The sequence below is a fragment of the Hyperolius riggenbachi genome, chromosome 11 (genome assembly GCF_040937935.1).
Source record: "Hyperolius riggenbachi isolate aHypRig1 chromosome 11, aHypRig1.pri, whole genome shotgun sequence".
Classification (NCBI taxonomy): domain Eukaryota; kingdom Metazoa; phylum Chordata; class Amphibia; order Anura; family Hyperoliidae; genus Hyperolius; species Hyperolius riggenbachi.
This window is the reverse complement of record NC_090656.1, coordinates 56,038,071-56,057,101: the sequence shown is the minus strand read 5'-3', so window position 1 is coordinate 56,057,101 and position 19,031 is coordinate 56,038,071. Positions and strand designations below refer to the sequence as shown.

The window sequence follows — 19,031 nt, the reverse complement described above, 5'->3', positions numbered from 1 at the left end:
CCGGGGGCGACCTCTGTCATTTTTGGCGAATAAATTCAATTCTGATTCTGAATCGGAAGGTCGATTGGGCATCAGTATTGAGTGATGTATTGGCACCCGGCTATTAAACATAGATAGGCATGGTATAAGTAAAAAGAGAACCGAGAGCCCAATATAGTGTAGTAAGTATAGACAATTGGGTAAATGAAACGAGTATAATATATACTCACAAACCAGGGTTACCTCCAAGTAACCACTGTACAGGCAGGTGAGGAGATTAGCCTGTCCTCAATCAGGATTAAGAAGTCGCTCTCTGTAGACAGGAGAAAGAAAGGGGTATCCCCCACCACCAGGAACAGAGGCGCTTATTGTGACCTTGAGATTGTACTGTGTGTACTCCTATTTTTTATTGCCCGAGGAAGCGGGAATATACCCGCGAAACGCGTTGCAAAAACTCCTGGAATGTACCAATAAATTTGATTGTTTTGAATACACAGTTTTTAAAGTTTTAAGAATTGATTTTATCCTGTTGGTGCCTCTGTTCTTCATTATGTTACAATAGATAGACATGGGCTAGAGTATTCTCGGCCAGGGCAGCTGGTCCAGGCCATCTATGCAAGAATCTGGAATGTGTACAGCCATATGGCTACGTTGCCGAAAGATCCAATGTGCTGGATCATCTTGGTCAAACACGTATTTCTTTTGCTTACTGGAGACTACACATATATTTTATTGATAAGGTATGGAAACATCTGTAGTAAAATTTTAATGAATTAGAGCCAAAGACTCAGGTTGGGTAATCAACAATAACTGATGTTTGGGTGCACAAATGATTCAGTCTACAGGAGCAGAAGCAAAAAATTCACTTTCAAGAATCCTGTATTTACAGCCCTTCTGCGCTAGCGGGACCTATGTTCCAGCACTAAGATGTAATTGATAATTCTGTCTGCTAGTTCAATCACTGCTGTGTTAGAAACCCAATAGTGAATGTGAACCACAATTAGCTCCTGAGAGGGGTCAGTTCACAGAAGGAAGTCACTTTTTGCAGGCAAGCCATAGACTTGGCAAGCTCCCCAAACTGAACCTGCTGCTGTATATAACTCATGTGCCTGTGAGACTGCAGATTAACTGAGATAAAGAAGAGTGTGTCAAGTAGGACATGCCATACTTGCTGAAACTGTAGAACATATAAATCTTGTCTGCTCTACATTCCTTTCAGAGTTCTCCAAGACAGATAGAGCACCTATTGATGAGGAAGGCTAACATTGAGATATCACAACTATAATTAGTGATAATCAGCTCAAAGGTGTATTTTGATACATGGAACTGGCAAAGAAAAGAAACGGAAACCCTGCACACAGATTAAATGTGACAATGGGCCGAATCCAATTTACTTTCTCCTAGGTGATATCTTCACAACTTATCAATAAAATGCCTTTTAAGCCACCAGAAAGAAAGAAAATCCCATATAACAATTTTCTGGTGTCCTTATGTCCTGCGTTTGCTGCTTGCATCCATGTTATCTGTAGTTGCTTCTGTGCAGGTTCGGCATGCATAGTACGGTTGCTCCTTCAGGCTCTGGGGCTGACATGGATCCAGTTTGCAGCCCGGGAGTAAGAGCAGACTCTGGGGCTCCCGTGACTCCAGGCCACAGCCCAGGAGAAGGAAGCGCAGGCGCGGTGGCTGCCATGGCTCAAGGCCGCAGGCCGGGAGAAGGAAGAGCAGACTCTGGGGCTCCCGTGACTCCAAGCTGCAGCCCAGGAGAAGAAAGCACAGGCGCGGTGGCTGCCACAGCTCCAGTCCGCAGGCCGGGAGAAGGAAGCGGAGTATCCGGGACTTCTGTGGCTCCTTTCCACTGCCCGGGAAAAGGAAGTGCAGGCTCAGGGACTGCCGTGGCTCCAGTGCATGCTCTGGGGTAAAGAAGCGCCGATTTTTCAAATGGGCCTAAGAGCTAGTATTAACCAGTTCTGACTAACTAGACAGATACAGCCAATCAGCAGGAGCCGCTTAGCGGCAATCTCGATGGATATATCCCTTCAGCAATGTTGCGGCAGGGGCACACTCGTTTCCGGTGGGTGCACACTCGGTCCTAGCAGCTATTACAAGGGAACTATTGCGAAAGGGAAATGAGTGTTCCATGAGCCAATGAATCCCTGTGAATGAATCAACATGCCTTGAATCACAAGGCATGTTGATTCATAAAACTAAAAAAAAAAAAGAGATTGTAAACTTCCTGGTAACTTCCAGGAGCATGTAGAGCACCATCTAGTGGCCAAAAAGTACAGTATTTTTAGGAAACATAAGATGCTCTGGCATATAAGACACACCTAGGTTTAGAGGGCAAAAATCAGGAAAAAAAACTAAACCTAGGTAGTCTATCTACATCAATCTATAGTCAATCTATAGTGCAGGGGCATCTTATTGACCTAAGCTACTCTATCTACACTCCACTGCACTAATCCCTGTTGTCACTACCAATTACACTACACACTACAATACACTACAGTACATTACACTACACTTAAACCTGATGCCCTACCAACTAAGCTATACAGCAATACACTACACTACACTTAACCACTTAGGTCTATCTGGACAGATATATCCGTCCAGATAGCCTGCACTGCTACTGCAGTGCGGCACGTGCTCCCGCCGCCTTCCGCTTCCCCTGAGATCAATTAATGGGAATACAGATTCCATTCATTGATCTATGTCCCTCTAAGAAAAACCGATGGCTTTCTCTGAAAAGCCGCAATCTTTCTATGTCCCACGTCACCTCTTTCAGTTCCTGTAAGTGAGAGCTCTCGCTTACAGGATGAAAAATCAAAAAATCACTGTGGCCATCTTATGGCCAAATAGTAAAACTACATCTACATACTTTTAAAAAATATATATACACAATCCATTACATTTAAAATTACCCGTTTACCTCTCCACTCTGAAAAACCCCAAATAAAATTTTTAACTAAAAAATACAATAAAAAAAACAAAACATAGTTACCTAAGGGACTGAACTTTTTTAATATGCATGTCAAGCGAGTATATTACTATTTTTTTTGTAAATTATAAGCTTGTAAATAGTGATGGATGCAAATTGGAAAAATGCACCTTTATTTCCAAATAAAATATTGACGCCATACATTATTATAGGGTCATAATTTAAATGGTGTAAAAATCAGGACAAATGGGCAAATAAAATATGTAAGTTTTAATTATGGTAGCATGTATTATTTTAAAGCTATAATGGCTGAAAACTGAGAAATAATTAATTTTTCCATCTTTTTCTTAATATTCCCATTAAAATGCATTCAGAAAAAAAATTATTCTTAGCAAAATGTACCACCCAAAGAAGGCCTAATTGGTGGTGGAAAAAACAAGATGTAGATCAACTAATTGTGATAAGTAGTGATAAAGTTATTGGCAAATGAATGGTAGGTGAAAGTTGCTTGGATGCATAAGGTGAAATGGCACTGTAGGCTGAAGTGGTTAAACTACACTAACACTACACTGTACTACACTACAATTAGCCAAACCACACTTCGCTGCCCTTAACTACATTATACTACAGTACATTTTTATACCATACCTGCTGCCGCAATCCTCTCCTCCTGGCTCCAAGCCCTGCAGCCTCTACGATCCTCTCCCCCTTCAGTGCGCTCCCCTACTGTTGCAGCGGTAGGCGGGGACACTGGCCACCTACAGCTGTGCATACGCTGATGCTAGCGCCAGGAGTCATGCTTGACGTCATGTCTGCCCCAAAAAGAAGCGTGTATGGAGGCAGCGGCATGGAGGACCCGGCAGTTCTGTACAGTGGTAGGTGGCCAGTGTCCCTGCCTACCGAGGCAACAGAAGAGGAGCGCACTGCAGGTAAAAAAGATCACGGAGGCTGCAGGACCTGGAGCCGGAGGGAGAGGATCACAGCGGCATGAGCAGGAACAGTACACCGTTGCTTCCCTGCAGAATATAAGACGCATCCACTTTTCTCCAAGTTTTGGGGGAGAAAAAGTGCATCTTATATTCTGAAAAATACAGTAATATTAAAGTAAAAAAAAAATACATTTAATGTTTATTAAAACCCTATTATCCCCCCCCCCCCCCGCCCCGTTACCATAGGGATTGAATTTATTTAATATGTATGTTTTTTTTTGCCTATATGGGCTTGTAATTAGTGATGGATGCAAAACTTAAAAAATGCACACTTATTTCCAAATAAAATATTGTCGCCATACATTGTACTAGGAAAATATTTTAAACATTGCAATAACCGGAACAAATGGGCAAATAAAATGTGTGGGTTCTATGCACAGTAGAATGTTTTATTTTAAAACTTTAATGGCCAAAAACTTAGAAATAATGGATTTTTTCAAACTTTTTCTTTTTATTCCCATTAAAATGCATTTAGAATAAAATAATTCTAGCAAAATGTACCACCAAAAGAAAGCCTAATTGGTGGCGAAAAAAAACTAAATATAGATCACTCAATCGCACTCCCGTGGTCGGGAGAATTCTGTGTTTGCACAGTTTGCAAAGACTTAACCTGTGCAAGCACTCTAGAATGACGCTCCTGTGCAGTAGCCTGCAACCACAGCTGTGGGATTTTTATGAGGAGACAGCGGCGCCCTGCAGGGCAGCCGAGAGACCTCATAAACTTTTAGGGGCTAGAAGAAGCTTCAGGTAAGTAAACCTAATCTTAGATTGGTTCGTTGATGGTGTAGTGAACGACGTTTCCCAATATTTCACATCCGTTCAGAATTATCTGAACGCTCAAACGATTTTTCGCTAGAAATTGGATCATTAGTGGCCACCTTTACGTGCGATGAGCAGTGCATACTGCATTGCATGTAATGTATTGCATTCTGCTCTACTCATTCTGCGGGAAGACCTTATCTGGCTGGATCTAATCCATCATCCAACCTTTTAAAAAAAGATTCCTTGAGGCTTCATAAATGCTGTGTTTTACATTTTCTGAGGTGCATTACTGAGGCTTTAGTTGCCACCTAGTGGCAAATCTACTAAACTGCTCATATGCTCAGCAGCAAAGTTCTAGACAGGTTACAGTAGTATAGATTCGACTGTGAGGACTCTTTCACACAACACATTTTACGATTTTCACTATGTTGGCATCAAATAAAACACAGGAAAATTTCAGCAGAACTAGGAGTGGCTCTCTAGCAAATTGGAAATGCATTCGGTGTGAATGCTTTCCTAAGATTCCCATTGTAACTTTACTTGGTTTAGAAAATGCCAGCCTTTCCAAAAATGGAACACATCCACTGTGAATGGGTCCTAAATGAACTAAGCACAAGTAATTTACAGGAAAAAAAACACAGAAATAGCTGGGGATGATCTAACAAGTGCAAAGAAAACTGGAGGAAAAATAGTCTTGAATAAAACAAGGGTTCTGAATAAATACTTGGGAAAACTGCTCCAATTTTACTTTCACCTGACTGGTTTCCACCTATCAATAATCTTTAGTACCTTTCCTACACATACATCAAAAAAGGGGGAGACAGAAATGACTGATATTCTATCTCTACCTAACTATCTTCTCCCACTAACACTCCCTCCTAACACCAACCTATCCGCCGCTAAGTGTCCCTCCATTGATATCGATGCCGTCCCTTCACTGCTATTGGTCGCTAGCAAATTTCGTTTATAGCCTGCACCGTTGGCACCCAAATTATACACTGGGCACTGCTATAGCCACAATTAAAATAGCGTTCTATCTGGTGCCCAAATTATTAGGGTCATTGAGGTGGCCAAATTAGACTACATGTTAAGCGAGTTAGACACTAGTCATTACACTGTAGCTTTCAGACCTTTATTATAATACTTTATTTATAACGTACCAAAATAGTGCACTGCCATGTACAAAATATGACATAGGCTGCAAATGAAAAACATATATACAACACAGTAGTTGATTAGGACTACGTCCAATCAAGCTTACGATCAAAAGTTCAACTATAAAGTAACAAGCTCAATATTAAAACCTAACACACATACTGTATGCTATGTAAGAATGAAATGCTACATTTCGATGTAGTCTCTATATATACCTCCTAACTCTTTGCAATGGGAACACCTGGTAGAGCAAAAATATTTAGACAAAACACCCCTTTTTATCACCACCAGTTGTAAGGACCATAATACATAACTAAAAGTGAAAGCTACTATAAATACATGAAGGTGTTTTGTCAAACAAAATCTAAAGGTGCGTACGTTTACACAAGAATAATACAAAAAATAAGTATTTTTTCAGTTAAAAAAGGATAGTTTTAAAATAAGTTAGGCTGCATGAAAAGTATAAACATAAAAAAATTAAATTATTTATGCAGAACTACGGATAAGAACTGAAAAGAAGGTAACTAAGGGTAACAGAGAGGGAGAAGCAGATTTGGATCAAAGACAGAGGTTGCCCCTTCAAATGATTGCATATTGATGTGGACCTTAAAGCAAACCTGAAGCGAAGAATAACCTCTTATGATATAATGAATTGTATGTGTAGTATGGGTAATGAATAGAACATTAGTAGCAAAGAAAGGAGTATCATATTTTTATTTTCAGTTATCTAGCTTATTTTTAACAACATCATACTGTCACAGTTGCAGTTTTACAGACTAACCAGCAAGCTCATGGTGAACCAGAACTCATTGGAGTGTGTAGGTGCTACAATGGTCCTAAAAGCCCACTTACTAAAATGCTAGAGAAAACAAAAGTTTGCTTCCTTAACCACTTAAAGAGACACTGAAGCGAGAAAAAAAATATGATATAATGAATTGGTTGTGTACTATAAATAATTACTAGAAGATAAGCAGCAAAGAAAATATTCTCATATTTTTATTTTCAGGTATATAGTGTTTTTTCTAACATTGCATCATTCTATAATATGTGCAGATTACACAACACTCACCATTCAAAATGATTCTGTCAGAGCAGTCTGTGAACTAATGACCTCTCCTCTGGCAGAGAAAAAGAAAATAGTTCACTAACAGTTGAGATAATAAAAGTCAGAAAACAGCCCTCTCCACGACTTTGAAAGTCATAGAGCTTAATTGCTTTTTTGCATAGAAATAACAACTGGAGTTTCTTAACTCTTCCTGTACTGGAAACAATTAGACTGATGTATCTGATCTTAATGTTTTATTTCTTAGCTGTACTACACATACAAATCATAATATCATAATCTTTTTTTCGCTTCAGTGTCTCTTTAAGGACTGCAGTCATAAAACCCCTTAAGGACCAGAGCCTTTTTTTCCATTCAGACCACTGCAGCTTTAACGGTTTATTGCTCGGTCATACAACCTACCACCTAAATGAATTTTACCTCCTTTTCTTGTCACTAATACAGCTTTCTTGATTGCTGCTGTGAGTTTTACTTTTTATTATATTCATCAAAAAAGACATGAATTTTGTCAAAAAAATGACTTTTTTTACTTTCTGTGCTGACATTTTTCAAATAAAGTAAAATTTCCTATACATTTGAGCACGAAAGTTATTCTGCTACATGTCTTTGATTAAAAAAAAAAAACAATTCAGTGTATATTCATTGGTTTGGGTAAAAGTTATAGCGTTTACAAACTATGGTGCAAAAAGTGAATTTTCCCATTTTGAAGCATCTCCGAATTTTCTGACCCCCTGTCGTGTTTCATGAGGTGCTAAAATTCCAGGATAGTATAAATACCCCCCAAATGACCCCATTTTGGAAAGAAGACATCCCAAAGTATTCACTGAGAGGCATGGTGAATTCATAGAAGATTTTATTTTTTGTCACAAGTTAGCGGAAAATGACACTTTGTGACAAAAAAAAAAAGGAAAAAAAAAGTTTCCATTTCTTCTAACTTGCGACAAAAAAAAAAAAATGAAATCTGCCACGGACTCACCATGCCCCTCTGAATACCTTGAAGTGTCTACTTTCCAAAATGGGGTCATTTGTGGGGTGTGTTTACTGTCCTGGCATTTTGGGGGGTGCTAAGTTGTAAGCACCTCTGTAAAGCCTAAAGGTGCTCATTGGACTTAGGGCCCCTTAGCGCAGTTAGGCTGCAAAAAAGTGCCACACATGTGGTATTGCCGTACTCAGGAGAAGTAGTATAATGTGTTTTGGGGTGTATTTTTACACATACCCATGCTGGGTGGGAGAAATATCTCTGTAAATGACAATTTTTTGATTTGTTTTACACACAATTGTCCATTTACAGAGATATTTCTCCCACTCAGCATGGGTATGTGTAAAAATACACCCCAAAACACATTATACTACTTCTCCTGAGTATGGCGATACCACATGTGTGGCACTTTTTTGCACCCTAACTGCGCTAAGGGGCCCAAAGTCCAATGAGTACCTTTAGGATTTCACAGGTCATTTTGCGACATTTGGTTTCAAGACTACTCCTCACGGTTTAGGGCCCCTAAAATGCCAGGGCAGTATAGGAACCCTACAAATGACCCCATTATAGAAAGAAGACACCCCAAGGTATTCCGTTAGGAGTATGGTGAGTTCATAGAATGTTTTATTTTTTGTCACAAGTAAGCGGAAATTGATTTTAATTGTTTTTTTTTCACAAAGTGTCATTTTCCGCTAACTTGTGACAAAAAATAAAATCTTCTATGAACTCACCATACTCCTAATGGAATACCTTGGGGTGTCTTCTTTCTAAAATAGGGTCATTTGTGGGGTTCCTATACTGCCCTGGCATTTTAGGGGCCCTAAACCGTGAGGAGTAGTCTTGAAACCAAATGTCGCAAAATGACCTGTGAAATCCTAAAGGTACTCATTGGACTTTGGGCCCCTTAGCGCAGTTAGGGTGCAAAAAAGTGCCACACATGTGGTATCGCCGTACTCAGGAGAAGTAGTATAATGTGTTTTGGGGTGTATTTTTACACATACCCATGCTGAGTGGGAGAAATATCTCTGTAAATGGACAATTGTGTGTAAAAAGAATCAAAAAATGGTCATTTACAGAGATATTTCTCCCACCCAGCATGGGTATGTGTAAAAATACACCCCAAAACACATTATACTACTTCTCCTGAGTAGGGCAATACCACATGTGTGGCACTTTTTTGCAACCTAGGTGCGCTAAGGGGCCTAACGTCCTATTTACAGGTCATTTTGAGACATTTGGATTCTAGACTACTCCTCACGTTTTAGGGCCCCTAAAATGCCAGGGCAGTATAGGAACCCCACAAGTGACCCCATTTTAGAAAGAAGACACCCCAAGGTATTCTGTTAGGAGTATGGTGAGTTCATAGAAGATTTTGTTTTTTGTCACAAGTTAGCGGAAATTGACACTTTGTGAAAAAAAACAACAATACAAATCAAGTTCCGCTAACTTTTGACAAAAATAAAATCTTCTATGAACGCTTCATACACCTAACAGAATACCTTGGGGTGTCTTTTTTCTAAAAAGGGGTCACTTGTGGAGTTCCTATACTGCCCTGGCATTTTACGGGCCCAAAACCGTGAGTAGTCTGGAAACCAAATGTCTCAAAATGACTGTTCAGGGGTATAAGCATCTGCAAATTTTGATGGCAGGTGGTCTATGAGGGGGCGAATTTTGTGGAACCGGTCATAAGCAGGGTGGCCTCTTACATGACAGGTTGTATTGGGCCTGATCTGATGGATAGGAGTGCTAGGGGGGTGACAGGAGCTGATTGATTAGGTGTCTCAGGGGGTGGTTAGAGGGGAAAATAGATGCAATCAATGCACTGGGGAGGTGATCGGAAGTGGGTCTGAGGGGGATCTGAGGGTTTGGCCGAGTGATCAGGAGCCCACACGGGGCAAATTAGGGCCTGATTTGATGGGTAGGTGTGTTAGGGGGTGACAGGTGGTGACAGGAGGTGATTGATGGGTGTCTCAAGGTGTGATTAGTGGGGGGAATAGATGCAAGCAATGCACTGGCGAGGTGATCAGGGCTGGGGTCTGAGGGCGTTCTGAGGGTGTGGGCGGGTGATTGGGTGCCCTAGGGGCAGATAGGGGTCTAATCTGATGGGTAGCAGTGACAGGGGCTGATTGATGGGTGATCAGTGGGTGATTAGATGGCAGAACAGATGTAAACAATGCACTTTGGAGGTGATCTGAGGGTAGGTCTGGGGCAATCTGATGGTGTGGGTGGGTGATCAGATTGCCCGCAAGGGGCAGGTTAGGGGCTGATTGATGGGTGGCAGTGACAGGGGGTGATTGATGGGTGGCAGTGACAGGGGGTGATTGATGGGTGATTGACAGGTGATCAGTGGGTTATTACAGGGAAGAACAGATGTAAATATTGCACTGGCGAATTGATAAGGGGGGGGGGGGGGTATGAGGGCAATCTGAGCGTGTGGGGCGGGTGATTGGGTGCCAGCAAGGGGCAGATTAGGGTCTATTCTGATGGGTAACAGTGACAGGTGGTGATAGGGGGTGATTGATGGGTAATTAGTGGGTGTTTACAGGAGAGAATAGATGTAAACACTGCACTTGGGAGGTGATCTGACGTGGGATCTGCGGGCGATCTATCGGTGTGGGTGGGTGATCAGATTGCCCGCAAGGGGCAGGTTAGGGGCTGATTGATGGGTGGCAGTGACAGGGGGTGATTAATGGGTGGCAGTGACAGGGGGTGATTGATGGGTGATTGATAAGTGATTGACAGGTGATCAGTGGGTTATTACAGGGAAAAACAGATGTAAATATTGCACTGGTGAATTGATAAGGGGGGGGGGGGTCTGAGGGCAATCTGAGCGTGTGGGGCGGGTGATTGGGTGCCCGCAAGGGGCAGATTAGGGTCTATTCTGATGGGTAACAGTGACAGGTGGTGATAGGGGGTGATTGATGGGTAATTAGTGGGTGTTTACAGGAGAGAATAGATGTAAACACTGCACTTGGGAGGTGATCTGACGTGGGATCTACAGGCGATCTATCGGTGTGGGTGGGTGATGAGATTGCCCGCAAGGGGCAGGTTAGGAGCTGATTGATGGGTGGCAGTGACAGGGGGTGATTGATGGGTGGCAGTGACAGGGGGTGATTGACAGGTGATCAGTGGGTTATTACAGGGAAGAACGGATGTAAATAATGCACTGGCGAATTGATAAGGGGGGGTCTGAGGGCAATCTGAGCGTGTGGGCGGGTGATTGGGTGCCCGCAAGGGGCAGATTAGGGTCTAATCTGATAGGGGGTGATTGATGGCTAATTAGTGGGTGTTTAGAGTAGAGAACAGATGTAAACACTGCACTTGGGAGGTGATCTGATGTCGGATCTGCGGGCGATCTATTGGTGTGGGTGGGTGATCAGATTGCCCGCAAGGGGCAGATTAGGGGCTGATTGATGGGTGGCAGTGACAGGGGGTGATTGATGGGTGATTGACAGGTGATCTGGGGGGATAGATGCATACAGTACACAGGGGGGGGGTGTCTGGGGAGAATCTGAGGGGTGGGGGGTGATCAGAAATACCCAGGGGGCAGTTTAGGGACTAAAAAAAAAAATAGCGTTGATAGATAGTGACAGGGAGTGATTGATGGGTGATTAGGGGGGTGATTGTGTGCAAACAGTGGTCTGGGGGGTGGGCAGGGGGGGGTCTGAGGGGTGCTGTGGGCGATCAGGGGGCAGGGGGGGGGCAGATCAGTGTGTTTGGGTGCAGACTAGGGTGGCTGCAGCCTGCCCTGGTGGTCCCTCAGACACTGGGACCACCAGGGCAGGAGGCAGCCTGTATAATACACTTTGTAAACATTACAAAGCGTATTATACGCTTCCTATCCGGCGATTGTCAGGTTAACAACCCGCCGGTGCTTCCGATTGGCCGGCGGGTTGACGCCGCGGGTGGGCGGAGCCTATTGCCGGCGGATGCGCGCGCATCGCAGCGCGCGATCCCCGGCAAAACAGTGTCCCAGGACCTGACGCCATTCTGCGTTACGTGGTTTACTGGGGCTGCTACTTTGCCGCCGCCAATATAAAGTAGGCGGTCGGCAAGTGGTTAAAACAGAAAGAATTTGCGATAATTCAGGTTGGAGTGAGCTTGAGATGTCTCCCAGTGCATCACTGCTGAATATATGCAAATTAACCATTGGTACCCTCAGCAGCTAAACACACCTCCAGAACCGCTGGAATGCAATGATGTGTCAGCTTGTTAATTTGTACAGAGCCATAATAATTGGATTATTTTAAGAAAGCAAACTTTTGTTTTCAGTTGCTGTTTTAAAACCACACTCTGGGCTTGATCCATTAAAGCGTGCTAACACAGTTAGCAGGCCTAAAAGCCTAAATCTATAACACCTTAGTGAATTCAAAATTAGATTTTACCCATGAGGTAAATTATCAAACGCTCAATAAAGTGTTTATAAAGCTTAGTGAATTGAGGCCTAGGTGTGGAATTGCAGGCACAGACAAATCAGGTGAAATCCTACCAAAGAGGTCTGTGCAAAAGTAAGAATTTCAAGTCCAAGCATCACAGGAGTAGGAAGTGGATAATGGAAAGTAGGTTTCTAATACCTAGTGTCAACTGTGTGACTGCCACAAAATAACTGCTAATTCATACTGCAGTGGTACTTCCCAATCTAGAAGGGCAACATTAGCAAGGCTGCATAGTGAATAATCACATGGGGGATAAGTGAATGCCTCACACAACTTCTATTTGGTAGAGTTTCACTTGAAGTCAAGCTCATTATTCTTTGTCAAATATCAGGAGAATTCAGCAATACATTCATACAGGTGAGACTTAGATAATTATACCGAAGCGATACAGTAACTGTCTTTCGAAGCATCCGCATTTCATGACAAGCCAGTGCTATGTCCAGCCATTTTGTACGTATTAGGCCAAAAAGATCTCACAAATCTTTGTTGTTCATCAGAAACAAATAATAGATGTTTTAAAGGATAGTGATCACAGTGAAAAACGTAAGCAGTTTAAATCTAACAGAATCAACAGGTTTTGGACCGGTCCCTGTTCTCATGGGAGATTCTCTGGGTTTTCTTTGTTTGTAAAAGCAATCTCTGAACGGCAGTTGCTCAGCCTAACTGCTAAAATAGTGGGTATACATTTGCTAAAGGAGCTTGCTTTGTAATTAGGTCAATAGCTGATCCTGTGCTTCTGCTTTTTGCTCACATAAGAACCGTGTTGTTCTCCAGTCCCTGTAGTACTAGCTGCTCGCTGTGTGCTTGTGGCCAGCTGTGCATGCTTGCTGCTGTTGGGTGGTGTTGAGTGGTGGGATGGCCATCTCATGTGTTTTTTATTGATTATATTTTATCTTGTGATGTTTTGGTAATAATAAAGCTGTGTTTCTACTTTGACTAAATTCGTGTTAGTTTCAGTTATTGGGACATTCCGCAGTAATCCTTTTCCCTCTTTCTATATTGTTAAATTTACCAAAATAGTGTGCAAGCGAGTAGGGAGGCTGACTGTTATCTTACTTTTTTTGACAGTTAGACTTAGCAACTGCCATTCAGAAAAAATGTTCTGCACCATAAGATAATGACACATATTCCAGGTAAGCTACAAGTTAAATAGGAACTCCAGAGAAAATAATGTAATAAAGTGCTTAATTTTTACAATAATTCTGTTTTAATCAATTTAGTCAATGTTTGTCCATTGTAAAATCTTTCCTCACTCTGATTTACATTCTGACATTTATCACATGGTGACATTTTTACTGAAGGCAGGTGATGTCAGTGGAAGGAGATGCTGCTTGCTTTTTTTGCCAGTTGGAAACAGCTGTGAACAGCTGTTATTTCCCACATAGCAACAAGGCTCCCACAGTGTGATGGCAAAACCATAGTCCTGACATCATACTGTGAGAGGGGTTTCACCACAATATAAGCCATACAGAGCCACCTGATGATCCTTTTGTGAAAAGGTAAAGATTTCTCATGGGAAAGGGGGTATCCGCTACTGATTGGAATGAAGTTCAATTCTTGGTTACGGTTTCTCTTTAAGTTTTCAGCAAGCCATAAAACAAAAAGGAAAACAGTGACAATGTACTTATTGCTTTACTACCAGACAGTCAATACTTTAACAGACAGTCACTTTGGCCTAGTTACACGCGGTGTTAGAGTAGTAAATTTTCCTTTACACCATTTAGCTGAATGGTTGTTTCTTTTGGCAGTTCATAACTAATAAAGCTTAATCAGGATTCCCCGCAATGGACAGGCTAGTTTTTTTTAACTTAAGATAGAACCTGAGGGCTCAAAATACCTTCCTTATGCAGCTGAAAGACCGTGACTGTGATAATGTGGCACAGAATAAGTCTGGCTGCTTTGTCTTGGCAGGAAGCCCTTCCAAATTTGAAGCGTTCTAGCAGTACTGGATATAAGTGGTGGATTGTTGTCAGGTTAATATCTAGTATAAGAATTGCCCATGAGTTCATTCAGCTATGTCTTACTAGTGGGGACATGGTGAGAGCTTGCATCATACTTGTAGTGTGATATCCTCAGGAAGTCAATACTCTCTTTGGTGTTTGAATGAATGCAACAGCAAGTGCCCTGCACTTTTCAATCTCTGCAGCATTTCTTTGCCACCTGCCTTCAGAAAGGCTCTTTCATATTTCAAACTTAAAGGATACCTGAGGTGAAGTGACTTGTTTAAATGGTGGCATGTGTGGGCAGGATCTTTTATACTTTCTGCTTCCCCCGTTCACTGCTGTACCCCTCCATTTGCCTGTAAAAAGCTCCGTTACTGCGTGCAAGTCGGCCAAGTCGTGCACCAGTGCACATGCACTGGCCTGGCGGATCGTCTCCTTGATAGCACTTCTGTGGCTGGGAGCACTCTACACATAAGCATAATGTTAAAGTGAACTTGAGCTGAAAATAAACTGATGAGATAAACAACTGTATTTATCCTCTTACTCCTAAAAATAACTTTTTTGGGGGATATCTCATGGTCTTATTTCATATTTAAACATTTACAAAGCATGAGGCGGAAAGCATGAGAACTCCTGCCCATTTAAAGGGTGAGTTCACCTCAGTTATCCTTTAAAACTTTCTATTTAGGTTTACTTGAAAACGACTAAGAGATGAAAAACGAAGAAGAATCGATACTTACTCGAGGTTTCCTCCAGCCCCATAAACACGTGAGTCCCACGCTGGACCCCCCCCCCCCCCCCCCCCCCCCCCGCCGCAGTCTGCTGTTCATCCGCGATAAGCCCCGGTAAAGTCGGGAACAATTTGAGTCTATACAAATTCCAGCATTTTCGCGCAGTAGGCCCAGACTGACGTGACTGAGTGGCTAAACGGCAGACCGCAGGAGGACGACGACGAGGGACACACATGTGTTTATGGGGCTCTAGGAAGCCCCAGGTAAGTACCGATTCTTCACAGTTTTTTTTTTTTTTATCTCTGAGTTTCTTTAAAGACGTCTCCCAAAATGTTTCTGTCACATGTGGGATAACAACAAATAGTGGAGGGCAAACTATCCAAAGCAGAGTCATATACTGTAGAAAGAACAGAGCAACCAAGCAGCTTGGGGTGACTCAAACCAAACAGGCTGTATTCATGTGGGGTTGGTGTTGCTGTGTAATATTTAAAGCTGTAGGCTTGCTATACACCAGCGGTTCTGGATGCTTGTCTGGCTTACAGGGGCAAAAAGAGATAATTTGCATATTTAGTAGTGGTGCATTGTGGGTAACCACAAATGTTCACTTATAGCCGAATTCTTGCAAATTGCCTTCTGTTTTAAGAAGGCAAATTTCACCATACAGTAGAAAGGAAACCTTTTTTTTTACTGATTCCCATTGCTGTCAGAGTTCCTTTGGGGATTTTTCACTTATTTCCCCTCCTATCTCACAGGCGTCACAGCAGATAGGAAGTGATAAGAAATATGCCCAACATGGACAAAGTCACCAACACCATAATTAGTTCTTTAAACCGTTCCCCATTCTACCTACATTTACATTTGGCGTGCCTATGGGGTTCAATGTTCAATTAAAAATGAAATAGCTGCTATTCTACCTGCTAGCTGAAATTACACGTGTCTCACTTAAGGGGGCCATTAGTATCTGATCCAATGCCATCTTCTTCCCAATGCCACTGTGACAGATTGGAGAGTAACCAGATGTACTGATGTCTCTTTAACTGGTTGCTGTAACACTCCACTGGTCAGTGGAATTATGGTAGGGCTAAGCAGACAGTGGCTCTGTGAATCATATTTGTTTCCATAGCCTTCTCATGATTCCTCTGACCAGAAGAGGGGGATGAGTTTGCAAGCTTCTTTACCTTTGTCACTGCAGAGTCAGGTAGAAAATAAATTCAGATCTGTAAAGGTGCTCATCAGGAACACCTGGCAGTTTTAAAGAGGAACTCCAGTCGAAATAATGTAATAAAAAGTGCTTCATTTTGACAATAATTATGTATAAATGATTTAGTCAGTGTTTGCCCATTGTAAAAGCTTCCCTCTCCCTGATTAAATTCTGACATTTATGATGTCAGTGGAAGTAGCTGTTGCTTGCATTTTTGGCAGTTGGCACCAGCTGTAAACAGCTATTTCCCACAATTCAATGAGCTTCACAGACAGGAAACTGCCAGGACCATGGTCCTCACAGTTTCCTGTGGGAGGGGTTTCACCATAATATCAGCCATACAGAGCCCCCTGATGATCCGTTTGTGAAAAATAATAGATTTCTCATGTAAAAGGGGGTATTAGCTACTGATTGGGATGAAGTTAAATTCTTGGTTACGGTTTTTCTTGAAGGGTGAGGTGGGTATAAAGCTTATGCCTTAGGTAAATTTTTTTTTACTACTGCCTGGAATTAAACTTTATTGTACATAACTTAAAGCAAACTTGAAGCAAAAATAAACTTACGGAATAATGAATTGTATGTGTAGTAGAGCTAAAAAAATAGAACATTCGTAGCAAAGAAAAAAGTATCAAATTGTTTTCAAGTACAGGGTTAAAAAACTTCAGTTGTTATCCATGCAAAAGAGCTTCTCGCCCTCCTCTCCGTTCTGCCGCTATGCCCCCCCTCCCCCTGGTAATCCGTCTGGCCGCGCTCCTATGCGCATGCACAGCTCGGCCGTGTGCACACCCCTGTCGTGTTCCCTCAGCAGGGAGCGTTCTGTGCCTGCGCAGTAATACTACGCAGGTGCAGAACGCTTCCAGGCATGGGATTGTGTGCGGCCGAGCATGAGCAGATGTTCGCACTTGGCTAAATTACCAGGAGGCATATCGCAATAATGAAGGGGCAAGAGAGGACAGCAAGGGATCCCACGGTCCTCACGGGGCTGGAGGAAACACCAGGTAAGTATAAATAAGGCACAGTGTACCATCTCAGGTACACTTTAAAAGACCGACAACTGCAAATATGAAAGAATGATGCAATGTTCTTAAAAGAAAAAAAAAAAGCTAAATAACTGAAAATAAAAATATGAGACTCTTTTCTGTGCTACTAATGTTCTATTCATTACCCATACTACACATACAATTCATTATATCATAAGTTTGTGTTTTTGCTTCAGGTTTGCTTCAGGTTTGCTTAAATAGATACAATTTTGCATATGCTGTATGGCGTCGCTAATACACAGGCGGGAGCATGGCCACAAGAACATATTTAACAAGCTCTTGTTGAATATATTCAGCGGTATCCAGCGCTGAAGTGTTGTCCTCGAGGTGGGTCAGGGAAGCTCTGGATTATCCAGAGGCTTTCCTCTACTGAGGTATAACTTTTCTTTTTTTTAATCCACACTTATATTATAATTTATCAGAGAATCTTATTGCTGGCAAGGTGAATCACTGTGGAATGTTCTCCTTTTTTAACCTCTGTAAAGTAAGCAGGAACATCACATGATCTCCTAGATTGCCCTAGGGTGGAAGGCTGCATGACATCCTAGGCTAAGTTAACCAGTTCAGCCTATCTGGATGAGCTTACTCGTCCAGATAGGCACTGCTGCTGCCGCCGCATGGCACTCCCGATCAGTGAATGGGAATATAATTCCCATTCACCGATCTAACTTCCCCGGAGAAATACTGACGCTTTCTATTCAGAGAGCGCGGTATTTATGCCCCCAGGAAACTTTTCCTCTTCTTTTTAGTTCCTGGATGCGAGATCGTTCGCATCCAGGACTTTTTTTTACTGTGGCCATCTTGTGGCCAAATAGTAAACTGCACCCACATACATTTTTAATTAAACAATTCTATTATTTTACATTTAAAATTAGCAGTTTCCCTCCCACACCAAAAATTACCCACATACATTTTTTATTAAAAAAAAAATACAATTAAAAAAAAACCAAAAACAACATAAATAGTTACCCAAGGGTCTGAACTTAAATATGCATGTCAAGAGAGTATGTTATTATATTATTTAAAATTATAAGCTTATAAATAGTGATGGACGCAAATTGAAAAAATGCACCTTTATTTCTAAATAAAATATCGGCACCATAAATTGTGATAGGGACATCATTTGTACGGTGTAATAACCGTGACAGATGGGCAAATAAAGCACATGAGTTTTAATTACAGTAGCGTATATTGATTTCAAACTATAATGGCCAAAAACTGAGAAATAATGAATTTTTTTCATTTTTTTCTTAAGCTTCCTGTTAAAATGGATTTAGAAAAAAATAATTCTTAGCAAAATGTACCACTCAAAGAAAGCCTAATTAGTGGCGCAAAAAACAAGATATAGATAAATTCATTGTGATAAGTAGCAATAAAGTTATTGGCGAATGAATGGGAGGTGAACGTTGCTCGGATGCATGAGGTTTTTGACACTGCGGTGCTGAACCGGTTAAAGGAAACCTCAGATCTCAGTATAAAAAAAATGTTATACTCACCCGGGGCTTCCTACAGCCCTATGAGCACCGGTGTGTGCGTCACCATCCTCCCTAGTGCCTCTATTCTCCTGGGATCAGTCCTGGTAATCTGGCTCAGTCCCGCCAGTCGGCTCTTCTGCACTTGCGAGGAGGGGCTGCACATGCGCAGAAAAGTGGAATGGTGCGACTGAGCCAGATTACCGGTTCTAATTGTGGCCGAATGGAGTAAGTTGGGAGGACGATGAGGGACGCATTGCTGCTCATGAGGCTGGAGGAAGCCCTGGGTAAGAATAAAATATTTTTATACTGTGATCTCAGGTACATGTTAAACATGACTGAG

At 42.0% G+C, this 19,031-nt stretch overlaps 1 protein-coding gene across 1 annotated transcript in view; it reads left to right on the top strand.

Annotated features, from left to right (window-relative positions):
- The window catches only part of ZNF469 (zinc finger protein 469), a 160,297-nt gene that overhangs the window by 128,370 nt on the left and 12,896 nt on the right, over positions 1-19,031 (top strand). The gene's annotated exons all lie outside the window — the stretch shown is intronic.